The 21,132-nt window shown below is 39.2% G+C and overlaps 1 protein-coding gene and 1 long non-coding RNA gene across 5 annotated transcripts in view; both read right to left on the reverse strand.

Moving 5' to 3' along the window:
* The window catches only part of bcl2l12 (BCL2 like 12), a 64,571-nt gene extending 58,315 nt beyond the window's left edge, over positions 1-6,256 (reverse strand). For all 4 annotated transcript variants that reach the window (XR_008342001.1, XR_008341999.1, XR_008342000.1 and 1 more), the window contains exon 1: positions 6,136-6,256. The gene's annotated coding sequence lies outside the window, so the exon portion shown is untranslated. The remainder of the gene's footprint in view (positions 1-6,135) is intronic.
* A 2,369-nt stretch (positions 6,257-8,625) lies between these two features.
* LOC128458246 (uncharacterized) lies at positions 8,626-10,133 on the reverse strand. The gene is made up of 2 exons (XR_008342002.1): positions 9,965-10,133; positions 8,626-9,429 (listed from the first exon to the last, which is right to left on the reverse strand). It is a non-coding gene; the product is annotated as an uncharacterized LOC128458246 (long non-coding RNA).
* Between the last annotated feature and the right edge of the window lie 10,999 nt (positions 10,134-21,132).

Here is a 21,132-nt window from a genome sequence, read left to right on the forward strand (position 1 = left end):
GCTATGTAAATAAACAATGGACGAAGAAGAAAGAAGGCGTCGCTAAGGTCGTCTTCGACAAAAAACATTTCTCCGCCTAGTGTTGTGGCAGGGAATTGCTTTATAAGACTTGCAGCGCTTGGGGAAGCATGAATGACAAAGAGTCCTGCGACACAGCTGCGTGAAAAGTCGCCGACGCAGTTGCAGAAGCATGCGCCGGCCTTTAGACCTCACCAGTAGCTTACAGGCGAGGTATGTAGTCCTATTAATACAATAAAACAAATTACCATAAACAATTTTACGAAATGAGCCAAATAAATCTCTCCACTACACATTAATCTAATACCTATGTCATACTGCTGACTATTATGTGGGTGTTTAAATATATCCCCAGTTAAAACATTTTCCATAGTAATGTACTAATGTGTGAATTTGTGATTCTGAATGTCAAGCATGTGATTGCAAAGTATTATGTAGACCTGTTTATTATGCAAGTCTTTTTTTTTAACAGTCACACATTAATTGTCATAATTATAAATCAATTTATGATGTTTGATTGACTGTCTGTCTGTATCTCAACAATCTCTTAAGGTCATTGAGTGTCTTTTGCATCACTTTTCCAATGAGCTCCATTTGGGGAGAATGATTTATATTCTAAATCATTACACGGCTGGTGTGATCCTCTTTGGGAAGAGAGAACAGATCAGGCGGAACACTTTGTCTAAGGTGACTTGTTTTTCTTTTGGGGATAAATCCAGAGGTTTAATAACTGTCATATGTAAGCTGATGTTTGTGTGACTTTGTGTACAGTATGATAAAGCAGATACAATTCAACAGATCTATTGTAACTATAGGATATTTACAAAAACTAAAATGTTTTTATCAGGTTGTTCATTTTTGGATGTGTTACAGATCAACTTTGACAACTATAAAGCAATTGTGTCTTTTGTGAACATACAGAATTCCCACTGGAAGCTTCTGGTTAGTAGTGATTATATTTATATTTATCTTGATTGTCTTTCATTTTCTTCTGGATGTCGTGAATAATCTTTGAATGATATTTAATGTGTTTCCAGCACATCAATGCAGCAGAAAGAACCGTGTATTTGGTTGACCTAGCACGCAGGTCCACAGAGCTGACAGACTCAGACCATGCTGCAAAAAGATTATGGTACTTACGCAATTTCAACGATTCAGCCTATATAAATTATGTCAATTTATGTCACAATTCTGGTACAGGTAGTAAAAGGAATGTTATCAAGGAGGCAATGGTCAGAACCAGGCTTACAGTATGAAGCAACATCCGTTTCTGATGAGAGCATAACAGCTGGCTCACCAGTACATTCAAAATAATAACAGGCACGTGTTTAGCAATGCCAGCAATAGCTTTGTTTTAAATTCATCGTGTCCAACATTAGAAATCAGAATGTGTTATATTGGTGTCTTAGCAGTGAAGTCCATTTTCAAACTCATGTGTAATCACTGATGCTGAGTGAACAGATGACATTCCTACTGAAAGCAAGGTTTGAGAGCAAAAACCATTGAGTGCTGATTATTCATTGCGTATATTTGAGGTTTCTTGAAAAGTTTAGAAAAAGTCTTTCACGGTATGAGTATAACAATGGTCTGTATCATGTCACCTTCAATTTATCATGTCCCTGTTACTGAGTAAGAGGCAGGAGGCTGAAGAAGCATGTTAGGAGTTTAATTGTCATTGCAAAAACAAAAAAAAAACACTATAGCCAACAAGGCTTTCTAACTAAGTTACGAGGCAACCTTCAATCTATTATGTAGAAATAAAGAAATGAAAAGAGAAAAGAGGTAAGTGATGCCTTTGTCTGGTACTCCCATGAAAGAAGATACACGATTCAGCACACAAAACAGTAATGGGGCTTATACATGTTAGGAAACAGGTGAAGTCAATTATTAGACAAGGAAGTTATTGGTTCAAAGTTTATAAATACCTCCCAAGCTGCTACCAGCTGCAGGATTAGTACCTTGGAGAGCGCTGCAGTGCGCTCCTCACAGACTTAAGCTCATGAATATATGATTGGACCCAAAACACTAACTTCATGGCTTGGGAGTGATCTTTAGGAACCATCAATTGGATAGCAGTTGCACTGACAAAAAACTTTGAGTTGCAACTTTAAGGAGATACCATTTGGTGTTATGTTGTAACGAGGCTGATCAGGAGGAGGGAGGGAGAGAGAGAGAGAGAGAGAGAGAGAGAGAGAGAGAGAGAGAGAGAGAGAGAGAGAGAGAGAGAGAGAGAGAGAGAGAGAGAGAGAGAGAGAGAAGGTTTTTCTTATATTGTACATACATTGTATGTGTATGTTTGTACATATAGTAAATTAATACTTTCATAAATTATTGTCACACAGTGACTACTTCAAACTGAGGAGGACCTGCCACCTCAAGACTGACTGGGTGGACATCAAATTCAAAGGAGGTGTTCTGCAACACCCACTGCAGCAGGATGGAGATAGCTGTGGAATACTTGTAATCATGGTAAGATGAATATTTATTGAAATGTTAAGATTTTCCAAAGGAACTGTATAAATTTTGCATTTAGGATTTAATCTGTTTTACAGTATTTCCAACCGCCACATTTGGCAGACTTTGAAAATTATCCAAAGTACATAACTTATTGTGTCATTGTTTAGATGGCAAACGCAGTCATGGAGGCCTTAAAATACCAAACATTGCATTTGGTACAACAAAGACAGAGATGGTACATCAGCGTAAACATTACGCTCTGCAAATACTTAAAGCCTCAGGTGGGTGAGGAGTGTTTTAGTCATATTGTGATATTGTAGTACTCAACGTCTAAAATGTCTATTTGTATTTTAGTGTTTGACATAGATAACAACTGTGCCATGTGCTCAGCGACAAAACCACCAGGTTCAGGGCCTTCCTTCACTGACTGGGTATGTTTTGTTTTTTTACTCTTGTCATTGTTTGTTTGTGCATTTTGTACAATTTAGAGATGACAGGAAACGAGGGTAAGGAAAGATGGGGAATTACATGATACAAAGGTCTCTGGCCGAAGTCATTCTCATAGATTTCATAAAAAGGTGGCTAAGTCAGCCTTGTATTTCACATTTATAATTTCCTGTTAGACAGTATGTGAATGCATTTCAACACACAAATCCCATCAAATCCGTATTAATCTAAATTCCCTGTTGTAATCACACAACAATTTTGGTGTAAAGATATATAAAAATGTCCGTTCACTTAATTTCTGTTAACAAATGGACACAAACCAAAACGTTTGGGTGATAGTTATTCTTCATTGTCCATCACGGTCTCTCCAAAATGTTGCTCTTTTCTATTATCAGCAGCATGCTACTTCCAATTCAATCCAAGTGTTTATTGTCATTGAACAGCTGTACAACGAAACTTAAGTGCCACTCCTCTCAGTAGTACAAAGATACAATAACAGTTAACTAATTAAAATAACAATGAAGAAATATGACCATGACAACAGCAATGTAGCATTTGGTTAAAGCATGGTAAAGCTCGTAAACATGAATAAAGCCTGCTAGTGTGGTGAAACATTTGAAATGATTATTAAGCAATGAACCTCTGTCTGTATTAAAGGTGGGAAATTTGAATTTTTACAGATTCAGTGTGACAGATGTAGCCGGTGGTTTCATGCCCAGTGCCTCCAGATGGACACAGCCCATCTTCAAAATGTGCAAACCACTGAATGGAATTGCTGTCTGTGTCAAAAATAATTCCACAATCAGTATGTGCTATGTCATTTTTTTTTATATGTGACACTGCTTTCTTCGTCTGTGTATGAAAGGGTCGCCTAAAACACATATTTTGCCTTTCATTGTATTACCAGCTGCAAAAGCAACACTGGTATTGTTTTCACTTTGTGAGTCTGTGTGCAAGTCCTCAGGTGTTTATTGCTATCTCTCTGTGGATAGATTTTCTCATCCCGATAGCAACCGTGAACGATGCAGTCACAAAACTTTACAGGTGTTTATTTTATATCAAAGTGAAGGCCGCGTTTGAAGATGGGTGTGGCCCAACAATGGCACCTGAATTACAAGGCTAAAAGGAAGGGGTTGATCAGGACTTTACGCCCCTTAACCAATTTAGCGTCATGGCTGTTTAGGTTTTCTAATTTTGTTTTCGTTTTAATATCACAGTTGAGTGATGTTTTGTGTTTTTACATAAAGGTTTTAGGTTCCCATTCTATACAAAAATTGTTTACCTTGTTAAAATGAACAAAGCTTTTGACAATTACTCCGGTGTTTTATTCATAAAAAGTATTTTTTTCCTCCATGGTTGAATGTGTATGTATTTTGTTATATATTACCTGTACTTACAAGTTTTGCAATAGTGAAATGGTGATAAATAATCAAGCTCTAAGGGAGCAAAGGAGCCACAGTTGGTGCCAATTCAAAAAATATTATAAGATACAACACTACTAATTGAACAGAGCATAAATTATTGGAAAACAAATTTTATTTGTAGTGTAAAGGGGTACCCCAATCTAACCTAAGCATTATCCCTATAAAAGGATAAGATGATAAACAAGATGCTCGACATAATTAACAAATACAAAGAGAGTCTTTCACGCTGCGATTAAAAGAAATTGAAAAGACATCGCTTCGGCAAGATTGATTTTTACATATGGGTGCGGCTGGAAGAGAGGGTAGGACAGTTACAGATTCCAAGAAAAGGGACTAGTCATAGGAGTGGGAATAGAAGCATATCAGTCTCACTCTGGAATTATTGAGCAAACTGTTTTTATAGTACTTTGAAATATCCAGAAATGATGTATTCCACAGGGGAAATGTTGCACTTTACTTTGAAAAATCTCTTAATCTGTACAGTAAAAATGTCTGATATTCAGTGTGTGGGTAGTCAGAGAGGTCCTGGACACAGTCATATCAGTCTCACTCTGGAATTATTGGGCAAAGTATTTTTATAGTACTTTGAAATATCCAGAAATGATGTATTACAGAGTATAAATGTTGCACTTTACTTTGAAAAATCTCATAATCTGTTCAGTAAAAATGTCTGATATTCAGTATGTGGGTAGTCAGAGAGGTCCTGAACACAGTCATATCAGTCTCACTCTGGAATTATTGGGCAAAGTCTTTTTATAGTACTTTGAAATATCCAGAAATTGATTTGACTTCATTGATACAGTAAAAATGCTATTCATAAAAATGACACTGGTAAGACGATATATACTTCTTCTGAATATAATCCAATACATTTTACTTTCAATTATGCATTTTTTTATAGGCTCCACGTCAACAGTTTATTTTGAAAACTGGACGTAGGCCCACATGTGTTCTTCCTCTAACTTCGAGTACTCAGCTGCCGTTCCCGGTCTGGGCGTTTTGGATGCGTTTATGAGTGCAGTAGAATTTCTGTGTCGGCTGATTTGACCACAGAGGTGATCACAATAAACCCAAATCACAACTACGACTCTATGATTAATGTGACAAGTGTGTTAAGCCAGCGGCGTTGTCCGGCTGACGGTGGCTGGTTAGAGCACTTACGGTCACATACGGTTAGCCACCATGCTAACTGCGGTATGAACAGCGCAAAAACCTGCTGACTTTAATCCCACGGCTGTCATGACACTGTTTCTCAAACACCGTCAGGTTAGAAGCAAACACTTGGTAGTAGTTAGTATCGGGTGTCCGTGCTGACTGTGTGTGGAAGCTGGGGGGGGAAGCTAGCTGCCTCTGTGTAGCTTCAAGCTGTTGCAGGACCGTGGTATCGCTGCGCTAAGACACGATAACATAAGCATTTTGACCCGCTGGATGTCACTTTATTTCAGCAAAAACTGTCGGGTCATCAACAGCCTTTTTCTGTTAGTTGCCATCGTTCACTGTGTGTGAGGAGCCGGTGGGACGTAAATAAACCAGCGTGGACTTCTTCTATATACCTCATGAGGTAGGCTTCTCTAAGCTCGACTTCCGTTGCGCCAACTACTGTTCTGGCGAAAAAAGGCTCGTAGAACTATAAATCAAAAAGTGTCCGTCCGTCCGTAATGGACTCGGAGATACGGACATACAGGAAGCCTCGGGTAGGTCCGCACTTAAGCGACTGAAACATTCCGCTCACTAGTTGTAGGTGAAGAACATACGGAAAAGGAAAGTTCAGTCAGGCATCTTTTCCTACCTCTGCGTGTGTTTCCGCTTGTCCACTTGATATTTTACGTCTTCTCTCCCCTGTATGTGTGTGTTTGTGTGTGTGAGAGCGAGAGAGAGAGAGAGAGTGGGAGGGCCCATTTCTCGTCCGTCCCAACCTGCACTGCTTTCATGGAACTGGTTCTTTTCACAAACTTCAGGAGACAGTTGAAAATTAGCTTTGGCCTAAATACGTTTCAAAAGAAAATTCAAATTTAAAGATATTATATTGTTATATTTGAATCACTTCCGTTATATGAAGGTAGTAATATATTATTTGATGATAAAATAAAATTGGAGGCAAGTGAACAAAAAAAAAAAAAAAATCAGCAAAATTTTTGAATACCTACTCTTTCTTATAATGCATTGAACCAATTCTGGTGTTACACTACATACTCTACCTTGACATGTGAAATTCAAAGGGGGGTTCCTCATCAGCATCAGGTTTTTCTCTGGCAAGGTCTTGGATTTTTTTTCAGTCAAGAAAAGTAAATTGTTTAGTTATTCCTTGATTCACATAAATATTTTTAACTAAACCAATGAAAACAGAATTTTTCATATACTAAGCTATTCATATATAATCTATAATACAATTTAAAGGTTCTTGTATAATGGTTCAGTGTGTAGAGTTTAGTCACATCTAGTGGTGAAGTTGCATGTTGCAGCTTAATACCCCTCACCTCACCCTCCCCTTCCAAACACGAAAGAAAACCATCAGTTTGACTCAAAAGATGTTTAGTTTTTCCAATTTGGGCTAATATAAAAAAATGGCAGCCTCCGTAGAAAGGACCCACTCTGGGTGTAAATATAAAGTATTTAAATATAAAGGGCCCATTCTAGAGTAAAGAAAACAACAATTTGTTCAATTTAGATGAAACACACTAATGAAAACATCACTATGATTATTTTATATATGCAATTTCTGCCAATAGATCCCTTTCACCTAAATCTAACACAGTGAGCCTTTAATACAATCTCAGATCAGCCTGTTTATGTGCAGATGTAATGACTGCGGACATGTGAATAGTCATTTATCCAGCCTGTGCACAGATTTGTGAGATTTACAAAACAGAACCATTGATACTAATCCCTTGACAAAAGTGATTCCTATAGTTCCTATTTGTTTTTGCATACCCAGAGCTTTCATCTCTAACCCACTGAGAGTATTTATGCATTTGAGCCCTACAGTCAGATGTAAAAAAATGTTACTAAGAAAACAAGAGATCTTAGAAATCACAATGGTTTGCAGCGAGCATTAGAATTCAAAATTAGAGTAGACATATACAAACAATTCCGGAGAACCACATTTATTTAAAAGCCTAACAAAGAGTGGTATAGGCAAAGTGGATGTGTTCAGGCCTGTGTATAATATTACCTCAATGGGTACGGGAATATAAAGTCAGTTTCTGTTCTGAGTGATGCCCTAAAGGGGGGATTTCAGTCACTTTACGGCGGGGGAATCAGGCCTGTAAAGACATCAATAAACCTGAACTTGCTGGTGGTCAACATTTAGAGTAAGGTTTTACACCATTACATCAAAGCTTACTAAAAGCAATAGGTTGTGGTCGGGCTAATGTAATGGTAAATGATCTGTACATATTCATACAGTGCATTTATGGGCAGCACTTTTTCAATAAGAATGGCAGGGGTACTTTGGGGGTTCACTATCTTGCCCAAGGACACCTTGGAATGCATAATGAGGAAGACATTGGATCAAACCACCCACACTCTGATTAGTGGAAAACCCACTTTATCCCCTCAGCCACAGTCACTAATTAAGAGATAAGTTGTGAAAGGTGAATACAACTAAACTCAGGAAATAGTGGACAAGATCACTTACATAACAATGTAATAGAATCTGCCAGGTCTGCATTGGGGGTTGTAGTACAACTGTATTCACATATAAGAAAGATAGCCTTTTCAAAGGCCATTTTCCTGGGGAAGTAGATTGAGAGTTTAACATGGGTATCTTTTAACTCATGGGGGCAGCTGTTGATCAGGTCGTCCACATACCAGGAGGTCGGCGGCTTGATCCTTGTCTACCCATTCCACGTGCCAAAGTGTTCTTGGGAGAGAATATTAACTAAATTGCCCCTGATGGCTGTATCAGCAGTGTATTGGTGATGTATGCTAGAGAAAGTGTTTTACATATCTACCAAGATGCACTGTATGAGATACAGTAAGAGATCACAATTAATAGAGCAAATCAATTAGCAGTATAACAAATTCACACAAGTATTGGTTGGACTAGGAAGAACTTGCTGAACCATAATTTTAGAAGTCTCCTTGGCAGTGATAGTCTTACATATTGAAAAAAATCTAATAGAAAGGAAAATTAAACTGAAATTAGACTACATCATTTCCAATCATTCAAAAGGGCTACTATTATTATTGGTTTGTATCTCATCATATGTGCCATATAGGCCCGGGAGGATAGTCTGAAGTGCAATCCTAGAATACTTCCTTTGTATTGGAGTCTCAGTTTGAAATGTCCAGTCTTCTTTTATTTGCCAGACTTAAACAAAGTAACACATCAAGTATATGTCAGACTCAGTAACACAGTGACAATGGACACAGCTGTATACTCAAACCCCAACAAGTTTTAAGAAACACCACAACAAATCGCGGCCATTCAAATCCTCATTTGTGTGGAATAACATCAATGTTTATTTTATTGAGTCAAAGACAGAAGAAAACACAACACCAAATACCGAGATGACAAGGAAAATAGATATGAAAACATAAGTCAGCCAGAGATAATCCAGCACATAACACAACCACTCCTTAGCACAGCCCCCCCCAAACCTGTCCAGCGTCACTCTGGTTCAAGACACTGGTACAAGGATTGGGAGTGACCAGACCAAGAAAGCATGATAGAGGATGTTATAGGAATTTCAATACAGGACGCAGCCATACAAATATCTTCTGGTGTTTTAATTCAAACGTCTGCGGACGGGGCACAATGGTTCAATCACAGTGACAGATTTTCACACAATGGCCCTGAGCCATGGAAAGTCCACTTCATTTATACTAAACAAGACTCCTCCTCACACAGGAGAAGAATGTTCTCCAATCAGCTCTCTGGGTGTCGTGATCAGACTGATCAGACATTCTGTCTCCATCAATGTCCATGGGCCTTCTCTGAAGTCTACAACACAATGACATGTGGATTCTGCTCAGACGCTTTGAGAGTCTCTTGGTGTGAAAATCATCTTTCTCAGAGACCCCTCGTCTCTGGGCAATCACACCTATAGCCCCCCTGCTCCATCTCCTTGAATGGCCCCTGCTGTGAAACATTTTGCTTAGCTACAGGCAGAAGTCTAGAAGCAATACACATATGAGTCCTATGAGAAACAGTCTGTTCACTTAGAAGTCTTAACCACAGAAAACACATTTGTCATTACATTCTCTATATACCTCTTTTCTTTCATTAAACATATCTAAATACAGAATTTCCCATTACAAGGACCAGCAATGCTTTGTAAATAGGTGACACTGTACCCTGACGATCTCCACCCTGAATAATCATTTGATCATCTGTCTTTGTTAAAGTTGTGAATTTTTTTTATCAATGCCTTTAAAAAATGCAGCATAAGGTAAAAAAAATTACTAAATTCAAACAAATTACATTAGATTGACTAGATACGTTTCAAGAAATGTATAACTCATTAACAGGCAAAATTACAAAGTAATGTCCTTGTACCTTGTGTGAATTATTAACATTAAAAACAAGACACACATAAGATAAAATATGAAACATGTGCAGTTCAAGCACTTTCCTACTGTATAAGTTAGTTTAGTATTGTTTTTTGCATGCTTACCTCTTGCATCACAAAGCCATTTACTCCCAGGCAGTGCAGCGTCTCCTCTCTGCTGCTTTACTTCATCTTCAATTGGAGCTATCTCTGCCCTTTTCTGCCTATCCATATTCTGATCCCTTTTATCCAAAATCAGTATTCATCAGAGCTTGGGCCAATAGGGAGCCAGGCAGCCGGGTGCGGCACTTCCTCTGTGACAAGGAACAATCAACAAATACCCAGAGACCATGAGTAGAGGGAGGGGTTAGACAGGAAAAGATAAAGAGATGCACATGTTTGATTGCTATAAATTAGAGTTTTGGAGACAGGGATTTGTGTATGACTATTTTCTAAATTTGTCTGACTTTCCTTGAACTGTATCAATATTAGCATTCTATACTGATTAGGCAGTCAGATCACACTGATCCATCATTCTGTTGTTCCTGACTGTTTATGTGTTACTGATAACTAATGGGGCCACTCATCTCTAACAAACTTTACTATGTCTACTCAGGTCCCAGTTTATGGGTAAATGTTACAACAGTACACACTTTTGTAATTAGACAAAATAGTGGTTGATGTAATTTGTTGCCCTCGAATGTAACTTATGACATGGTAAGTCGTGTACACAGTGTGGATTGAACTGCCGACCTTCTGGTTGGTGAACGAACGCTCCACCACTCAGCCACAGCTGCCCCGTTGTGTCTCCATGTATACCTACATTGGGGGATACTTATTTTACAACCAGTGAGGATGTGTCTGTGGGTAGATGGAGCTGGGCATAGTGGGCAGGTGTAGGTTTTTGGGTGAGGTAATAACATCATAGGTTGCTCTAAGAAAGCAACTAATCATGCTTGCATCATTCCCCACTGGTCCTTCCAGCAGATCGTTTCTCTATGCTCTCCCAATTCATCCACTGCCTTGCTTGAGTGACAGCCCTTGCACATCTTGCTGCCTCTGCCTGACGCCGGATGACAGGATGAGGCAGGAAAGAAACGAAAGAATCTTCCCAGAGTTGCAACATCTTGCCTTTCTGCTCCTGACTTGCTCTGACATTTGTATTCAAGTAACCATTGCAACAAGGTGAATACAACTGAATAATATTTATTACATAAAATGTATGCAAATAGATCAATCTAAATCAGGGGCTCTCAAACTTTTGCAAGCTGGGCCCCCCCAAAGCCCCAACCCCCTGCCGCCCGTCACCGCCGCCCTCAACTACACCACCATATATAGATAGATAGATAGTTCAATCAGGAGAGACTTGGTTTTTACTTTAACGAGTTTATTTTTTACAGTGCACAGAGAATGCGAATATTTATAGTCTTTGGCATTTTAGACCCCTGTGTGATGTCATCAGGATTAGAAGGGGGTGGAGCAGAACGTCTTACAGGAATACCCCCCGGGGTCTAGACACTGGTGGTGGTTCATTGGTCAATCGTTTGTTTAGATGGTCCATGTATGAGCATTGTCTTATTGGACTTCCTAAGTGAGACATCCTCTGTCCTTAACCCTCACAAGAGTAAGGAAAAACTACAAAAAAAACCTTCTTGAGGGAAAAACGTAGAAACCTCAGGAAGAGCCGCATGCGAGGGATCCCTCTTCCAGGATGGACAGAAGTGCAATGGATGCCACGAGTAACAGTCTGTTGTCAGGCAGTCAGCTGCCACCTTAGTCCGTGATCGGTTGTCATCGGGATCCGGAAGAGGTGATGAATGTTCTTCTCAGGACTGGAGGAGATTGGGGTGGAGGAGGGGTTGTGCGAGTCACTGCATTGACACTGCTGAGGAAGAGAAGAGAAGGGATTTTTAAAGTTTGACAGCTGCTGTGTGACTGGCTGAAGGAAACAGCGCGGGCCTGATTAGATGATTGGGAACACCTACGATCAGCTGACAGCATACAGGTTAAGCCCTCCCATGGGCATTCCCGATATTTAGGACCGCCCGCAGTCAGCTGATCTGAGTGGGGTTTTAAGTCTTCCTTACTGAACTTACGCTGAGCTCCATATAGACCACAGGCTTCTCTTTCAAGTCAGGGTGTTTGGTGTCGAGGTGCCTTTTTAATTTGCATGGCTTCATGCTATTATTTGCCAGCACTTCGGCACACAAAACACACTAAGGACGTTGCTCAGTCGTGCCAGTGACGGTAAAACCAAACAGCAAATAGCTCATGTCATATTTGTGAAGCTTTGGCTTCTTCGCCACTGGCGCATTGGCTGCCTGACTTTTACGAATCAGAAACTTGTCCATAGTTGTGTTTGTTTGCTGATACATTGTGTGTGAAGTTAATAAAGTTCTAATTGCAACGTCGTGGTCTTGTGAGTGTGTTTGTATGTGAGGCTGTGAGTGACTTGCACACGAATAATGAATAAGGTGTGCTAGGCAATGGTTCCTAACAAAAGGAACAGTACACGGCGGCTGTGGCTTAGGGGTAGAGTGGTCGTCCTTCAACCTGAAGGTCGGCAGTTCGATCCCCAGTCTGACCCATCTGCATGCCGAAGTGTCCTTGGGCAAGATGCTGAACCCCGAATGACCCCAATAGAATAACAAAGTGCTGCGAATAGATGCAATGTATGAATGTGTGTGTGAATAGGTGAATGTAAAACTGTACTGTAAAGCGCTTTGAGTGGTTCAAGACTAGAAAAGTGCTATATAAATACAAAACCATTTACACAATGTAGACAGGGACAGAATAGTATTCAAGTGCTGGTGTTTTATTTGCTGCAACACAAGTGGATGATTGAAGATGTAAAGGTAGGTGTTAAGGAGAAAAGGGCTAGCTGCAGTTGGAATAGGTTAGCTAGCTAGAAGGCTAGCTCTTGGGGCTACGAGCGTTCTAAAATGACTGTGGAGCAAATTACTGCTTAGATTAGGCTACGAATAGGCCTACTGCAAGTGCAGGAAGGTATTAATAATGTGGTGTTGGTGGATCAGAAACGAAACAGTATTTGATTTGTTTGTGTCAGTCCAGACCCTTGCATTTCGCCACTGAGGGAGAATAGTGTCTGTCTAATTCCACAGATACTCCCTTCTCTCTCTTAGAATGAAGGTCAGGCTATAGATAAAAGGCCAATCAACAGTACATTGTAGTGTCTATGTGCAGGGACTTTCATATCTAACTCAGATGCTCCCAGACAGAGAGGCACCAACTGTAACTCAGTTACAAGACGAAAGGACACAATGGGCCTCATTTACTAACATTTGTTATTTTGAAACTTACTCACTTAGTGACACACACACACACACACACACGTATACACATCTGCACATCTGTATATAGTAAGAACACCTTTAGTTAGATTGTTTGTTTATGCTTTTATTACTTTCATAATAAAAATAATTATTTAACACAAATGTTCATTAATGCTTCATAAGTGTGAATTTACCTCTTTACCTCTATACTGTCAAGAACTTCATATCTTTCATCTTTGCTTATTACTTATGTGGTAATTTTGTCTCTAGGTATTAATTTGATTATTTATCAGAGTTCCAAATTTTTAGTAAGTACTTTCATTAGACTTAATCAATAAATTGGCTATCTTTTCCCTTCCATTGAAGGGTGGTGCCCAGAGGTAACTTTAGTCAATTCCAAAAAAAATTACATTCATATTCAATATATTTCTGATAACCTAATTTATTGAATGCCCAAAGGCACACCATATAATGTTTTCACACTTAAGGTATAATAATCAGAACAGCGTTGTATCTAAGAATCAAGAAATGGCCACAGCTCTAATGCTCACCACTATGCAGGTGACGTGGAGGGAGGGAGGGTATAGACTACTTTAATCTGATTTTTTAAATTTTTATTTAAAGCTGTGCACAAACAGGAATATAATATTCCCCCAGAAAAAGGGTACTTTCTCTTGAAGATAAGCTACGATAAGCTACGATACATTTATTGTCCCACACATGCACACACACATGACATGCAAGGGGGGGATTTGTTTTCTGCTATGACCCATCTGGTGTACACATGAGGACACACAGAGCAGTGGGCAGCCATGCACGGTGCCCCGGGGAGCAGGTGTTAGGGGAGTAAAGTGCCTTGCTCAGGGGCACTTAGATAGTGGGGTGGGGTCCTGGGATCCTGGTCGCGGTGGTGGTGACAACTATTTTTAACAAGACTGCTTGATATACAATATGTCTTCTCGCATACTCTACCATTTTTGACAATAACTCATCAATTCAGTTACTTTCCATTATTTTACAAACAGTTTCTTCTAATCAATGTTGTAAATACTACTTATTTTTCTGACGTTCTCAATTACACTTGGCTTCTATTACACTTCTGTCCATCCTGGGAGAGGGATCCCTCACATGTGGCTCTCACATGTTTTTCTCCCACCCTGTTTTTTTGTAGTTTTTCCTTACTCTTGTTGAGGTTTAAGGGTAGAGGATGTAACATCTTGTAACTTAATGGTGCAGAACTCGTCAAATAACATCATAATATCAACCAGTTATCACAGTTACACAACTGTTTCTGGTCTCTCTCCGCTCTCTCTACCCTCTCTCTCTTCTCTCCCCTCTTTTCCACCCACCTCTTCCCTAGTTTTCTTATTTCACCTTAACTGGGCAAAGCAGATGAAATCCAATCTGGTTCTACTAGATGTTTCTTCCAGTTATGAGTTTTTTTACTCCATAATCCCCAAAGTTTGACTGTGGGAGTTGTTGGGATATTTTATCATATTTAATGGCTCGACCTTACTTTACACAGTGTCTTGAGGTAATGTTTGTTACATTTTGGCGCTATGCAAATAAAAAATAATTGAATTGCATTTTTCAAAAAAAAAGAATTTGTTTGGTTTTGTCCAGTCCAGCTCCGTTTTTTGGGGTTCTTTTGCCTGCCATCTTACCAAGTTTAAGCCTCTTTTTCTTTGATTACGTGTTTTTTCTGAACTTGCTTCTTTTGTTTGTCTAAATTTGGGTCCAGTTCAGAAAATGTCGTGACATTTATTGAACTGAAAGTTAATTTAACTCGCCATTTTTAAGTTGGAACAACTTGAAAAAAAATATTAAGTAAAAATCTTATATATAAGTAAATACAACAAATAGTAATACTTACTCACCTTTTTCAAGGCAATTTATTCTCTAGATTTTTTAAAGTTAGATCAACTTGTCAAATTTTACAGTGTAGCAGGGGCGACAGGATGGGAAGTGATGGTTAACTGTAGAGTAGGGTTTTGATGCAATGATGGTGGTGGAATAATTTTTAGAGTGCAGATAAGAAAAGTGTCCCTGATAACTACAGGGTGGGGTGTCTATGGGGGATAGTTGTTTATAAATGAGGTCCTTTCCACTTATGTGCCACAGCATGCTTCTCACCACATAATTAACTCAATGCAGTCACCATAGCAATCCAACATCCTGAATAGATCTGACCTTATATAGTTTGTAAGTTCAGGGCCAACTAGTTGTTTGTAGCTCTACTGTGTTTATCTGAGCAGGAATAATCTTGCATAATTATGCTTATCTGGATTTTTTTCTCTGTTTGCTTCAATTGTTGTTGTCTTCTGACAGAACTTTCTCCACCCTATAAGCAAATCAATATATTAGTTTTTGATTTAATTCACTCTGGGATATTGTCAAAAAACAATGCAGAAAGTGAAAAACAGTTGAGCTATTTCTGTTAATCGCCTTTCGCGAATTTAGTCTTAACTACCTCCGCCGTGAATGAAATGCACTGAAATTTACTCTCTCATTATGAGATTAATAAAATAATAAAAATAAAATGAATATCTTGATCCTGTCTTGAATCAAAAGCAATATAAGTTAGTTATCCTCCTGATTGCCATTTCATATAGCCAGAACCATTTTAGTCTGTGCAGGGATCTTCTAACAGGAAAACAGGTCAAATATGCAGGAAATGCTGCTATTCAGGCAGATAAACAAACCAGACATGAGTGGAAACACAGGCACTGCTAGTTTTAGGGGCTTGTTTCAGAAAGTGGGTTTTGTGAAATCTGAGTTTGTTGATCCTGAGATGATGGGATATGTCACAAGGTCAAGAAAAGATGTGAAGGAGAAGCAAAAAATATGCTGTACTATCTGTATAAATCTATACAAAGATATTTTTTTGATGATGATGTTGTGATATATAATTTCATATATCCTATTATGTTTGTTGTTTATTGTGACTATTGACTGGACAGATGACAGAGAAGAAATACGGAGCTCAGACGTTCATATCCCATTCACATCAGTTCTGGACCCTAAAAACAGCTGATCCTAAAAACAGCTTGAAATGTTGCTGCCACAAAAACGTTGAGGGGCTGCATGTACTCCTTTCCTTTCGTAAAGGATGGTCTGTTGTTTCCTAAGCTAAAGGAGATAAGTTATGAGGCATTGAAGCACGTTTCGTTATCATTTAGAGAATTCAAACAGCTCTTATTATGGCGGCCGCTGAAATACATCCGGGTCATTTCAGTCAGTTAGGAAGGCTCCTAATGTAGTATCAATTGCAGTTAACAAGAAAAGAGTGAAATCCCAATAAGATTGTTACTATGGAATTATTGTGTAACAGGCTCCCTTCTAGCCATGCTCAAAAATATTTCACAAAAAAGAAAAAATAGAATATAAAAACTAAAATATAAATTATAAACTCAAATATAATATCTTGCTGAGTAGGATGAATGAACATAAGTAATACTGATTGGGTTGTGCAAATATTGCAAGGTGTAGAGTTTAGAGGAGTGACAGTCTTATGGCAGATTGAAGGAGTTAAACAGTCTTATGGCCTGGGGGGTGAATCTGTCTGAGCCTGGATGCTGTGGTACTGTCAGCCAGACGGCAGCAGGCCGAACAGTTTATGGCTGGGGTGATAGGGGTCTTTAATGACCCGGTTGGCCTTCCTACACTGCGTGGTGTAGAGGTCCTCCATGGATGGCAGCTCCTTCCTGGTGATGTGCTGAGCATACTTCACCACCAAAGCCTTACGGTTCAGGGCGGTGCAGCTGCCAAACCAGGCGGTGATGCAGCCAGTCAGAATGCCCTCTAAGGCAGTGGTTCTCAACCTTTTTAAGTGATGTACCCCCTTTAAAAAAAATTCTGGTTAAGGTACCGCCCTAACCAGCGCAAAGCATTTTTGGTTGAAAGAAAGATGTAATACACAGTACTGTGCCATTAGTGCCTGATTTATTAAACTTTGTAATTAGACACATTCAAATTTAAAACTCCATCAATGTCCATAACATTGCTCATTTGTAGTGGTCTCTCTTGAACTATTTGGAAATAAAAAGATAAAAAAATAACTAAAGACGTAATAAAAAATAAATAATCATCTCAATTATAAATAAAGATTTGTGCACATAAAAATATTTATCAACTTAAAGTGACATTTTGGGATCATAATAAAGACATGTTCTCAAACTGAACTCATGAACTTAATTATAGATAAACACTTCTTCACAAAAAATAAATCATTAACTTAATTTTAAATAAAAGATTAGCTCAAAATAAAATATTAAATATTTATCATCATAAAATATCTTCTTAAGGATCGAAAAGAATATTGAAATTTACTAACTGTCAACACTGAAGATTACATTGTTGCATTTAACTGAGTGAGTGCTTTTGCCTTTACATTAGAGTGAGAAACTTGTGCTTGTGCTTCACTGAGGATCTTTGTCAGTCTTCGTGGCAGGGAGGCAACTGCTGTGATCAAGCTCTTCTCCAGGCACAGTGTGTTTCTTTGCTTTGTTTTGATCACAGTCATTGCAGAGAAGGAGGCCTCACATAAATATGTGGAGGCAAAGGGTAGTAGCTGCCCTTTGCCTCCACAGGTTCTGCAGTTGCATCTGGGGACTTAAAAATGTACATTTGTTTTTTTTCTTTTAGTTTTCTATCCCAGGTGAGGGTACTCCTGCTTCACACACACCCAAAACTGTGTGAGTGTGGATGTCACGGTCAGATGACACTTCCAGGAGTTTTTCCTTATAAGTGACAGGTAGCTTGTTTCCGTTTGTTTCGGGGAGGCTTTTCGCATCGTGTCTTGAGATGACCTGAATTCAGAAAGTTTCCTCTTAAAAAACTCAGTTTGGCTTACCAACATGACTTTCATGTTTTGTCTGGAGATGCCGCTGAATATGTGCTAGCTTCATGCCACTGTTGGCTAATCTCTCCCCACAGAAAAAACAGTTGGGGTGTAAATAACCCAATCTATGTTATTGTTACTATTGTTGAAGTGTCTTTCTGCTATTCTATTGTGAAATATTTGCTCGCTTTAAGGTCAAACAATTTAATTTCCGTTTTTCTATTACATGCTTTTATTTTTAAAGTGTTTCGGTCGAGATGCCGACCCCCTGGAGTGCCTTCATGTACCCCAAGGGGTCTGCGTAACCCTATTTGAGAACGACTGCTCTAAGGTTGCAGAGAATCCTGGAATCCATATTGAGCCTCCGGAGGAAGAAGAGCCGCTGTCTGGCCGTCTTCCTGTGGCATGCAGCTCTTGGGGACGCGTGTGTTGTGTGTCAGGGTGGAGGATGTGGTGCTGCCTATCCGCACAGCCTGCGGTCTGCCTGTCAGGAAGTTGAGGATCCAATCACAGAAGGCGGTCAAGGTCTCTGAGCTTGGAGACGGGCTTCAAGGGCACGATGGTATTGAACGGTGAACTGTAGTCAATGAACAGAAATATAATCTACCATCTCCTGCCCTCAATTGATGCTAATACATCATCAAGTACAGAAATCTCAGGAACAGCTGAAAATCCTACTAACTATTTAGACATCTTCTCTCTGATCACCCTTGATTCACTGACAACAATAATGCCCCTAATTATTGTAGTTTACTGAATGCAGTCAGTTGTTGGGAAACAATGTTTTTATGAAACCAAAGGCTCCCCTTTCGGCCTACATGTTAGTCAGAGCCTGAAAGCAGCATGTTTCTTTGTTCTTGGAAAAAGCCTTGCGAACTCAGTTTCCCAGGATGCGCCCTTTCTGTTTCGGACATCTTCACACATAGATTTGAAAAGCCAATTGTTCACTCTAGCCCCATGACCTCTGAGGCCCCAACTCTTCCTCTTTTCCACAACTCTCAAGGACAGCAGTCGGCCAGCCCTTTTCTCCTGCATTCGCCGAGGGGGGGCCGGGCTGCTCCAGCACATCTTCTCTTCCAATCTACAAGAGGAGCGCAAACGTCTAGCTTCCAGCTCACCTTCTCAAGGAAACCTCCAAGCCCTTCAAGCTCTACAAACTCCTAGTAGCGACTCGATGTCCTGCAGGGGAACTTCAACCGGCAATTGAATTGCACAGCTAAACAGGACCACGATGGACGCTAAGGCAGAGACCACGCGAAATCGAGGACGTCACAGAACTGCAAACGGCACAGCAACTTTCTCTCTTTCTAAGGACTGGTAACATACTGGGCTTAATAATGATACTAGACTAAGCAAGACTGTTTATTTGATTCTGTGTGGTGTTTATAAGTTTGATATATATTGTGATATTGTAGTTATAAGTTAAATGAAAGTTAATGCTAGTTAGGCTTACCACAGGCTTTCTCTCTGACTCTCTCATTATCTGTTTAACATCAACACAGACACACGCATATCTCTACACCTAGTAACCTCCTTCCCCACTTCAGAAGAAAAGGAGGGGGGGGGGGGCTGTTAACTTTAGTGGGGGGGCCAAACCACCATTTTGTAAGCATGCTTAGGAAGGTGTGAATTTTGGTCAGCCATTTTGAGACACCCTGACTAACATAGTCACACACACATACACATCTTTGTTTAGTTAATGAGTGTTAGTAATTTGTGTTTTTATAATTTATAATATTCATTATAAATGTTTTTCATTCAGAAATGCTTTGTCATTAATGTTGCATAAGTGAACTTTGCCAACCGTTACACTGTTAAGAGCTCTATAACCTTCACTGTTCATTATATCATCTTTAATAGTAAATATTGAGATTTCTAATTGAACTAGATCTAAAATTAGACTGATCTTAATCAATAAATCTTTTCCCTTCCTTCGAAGGGTGGTGCCCCGAGACAACTTTAACCAATTAAAGTTATGATTTAATATTAATATTTTAAATATTAATGTTTTATATTTTATTTTCATAACCAAATGTATTGAATGCCTAAAGGAACACCATTATATGGTATCACTCTTTAAGCATTATTGCACAAAACAGTCTATCATTAACATCAGGACATGTACCACAGTCCTTTAAGCTAGCTATTATCAAACCCCTTCTCAAAAACCCCACCCTGGACCTGGAGGTTTAAGCCAACTATAGACCGATATCCAACCTCCCCTTCCTGTCTAAAATCCTTGATAAGGTTGTGGCCTATCTGCTGTGTGAATTTCTCCAGGAGGGTAATGTATATGAAGTCTTTCATTCAGGGTTAAGAGCTCATCACAGCAGGGGAAAAGCTTTTGCAAAAGTCACTAATGACCTTTTAATAGCTTCAGATCAGGGTTTTTTGTTTGTCCTCTTCCTGTTAGATTTTACTGCAGCATTCAACACAATTCATCATCACATTTTAGTAAAGAGACTAAAACAGTTGATTGACATTGAAGGCACCACCCTAACCTGGTTTGAATCCTATTTATCAGATTGTTTCCAATTCATGAAAATTAATGAAGAGTCATCTCAAAGTTAACCACAGTGTTCCTCAAGGTTCTGTACTCGGCCCAATTTTATTCTAATTATATATGCTTCCACCAGGAAACATTATCAGGACACACTCTGTACATTTTCACTACTATATGGATGACACCCAGTTATACCTATCGATAAAACTAGATCAGTGTAATCAATTAACTGGATGACCCGCAATTTTTCCTGTTAAACTCAGATTAAACGGAGGTTCTAATACTTGGCTCTAAACACCTTAGAGATACATTATCCAATGATATAGCTGCTCTAGACGACTTGCCCTTGCCTCCAGTGAAACAGTCAAGAACTTGGATTTCATCTTTGATCCAAATTTGTCCCTTTATTCTCACTTAAAACTAATTTCTTGGACTGCAATTTTTCACCCACGTAATATCTAAAAAATCAGACATGTCATGTCTCAAAAAGATGCAGAAAAACTAGTCAACGCCTTTGTTACATCCAGACTTGATTATTCTAATTCCTTATTATCAGGCTCCAGCAGTAAGTCGTTAAAGACTCTGCAGTTTGTTCAAAATGCTGCAGCACGTGTCCTGACGAGAACCAAAAAGACCACATTTCTCCGGTATTAGCTTC

Source organism: Pleuronectes platessa, chromosome 16, assembly GCF_947347685.1.
Source record: "Pleuronectes platessa chromosome 16, fPlePla1.1, whole genome shotgun sequence".
NCBI classification, from domain to species: Eukaryota; Metazoa; Chordata; class Actinopteri; order Pleuronectiformes; family Pleuronectidae; genus Pleuronectes; species Pleuronectes platessa.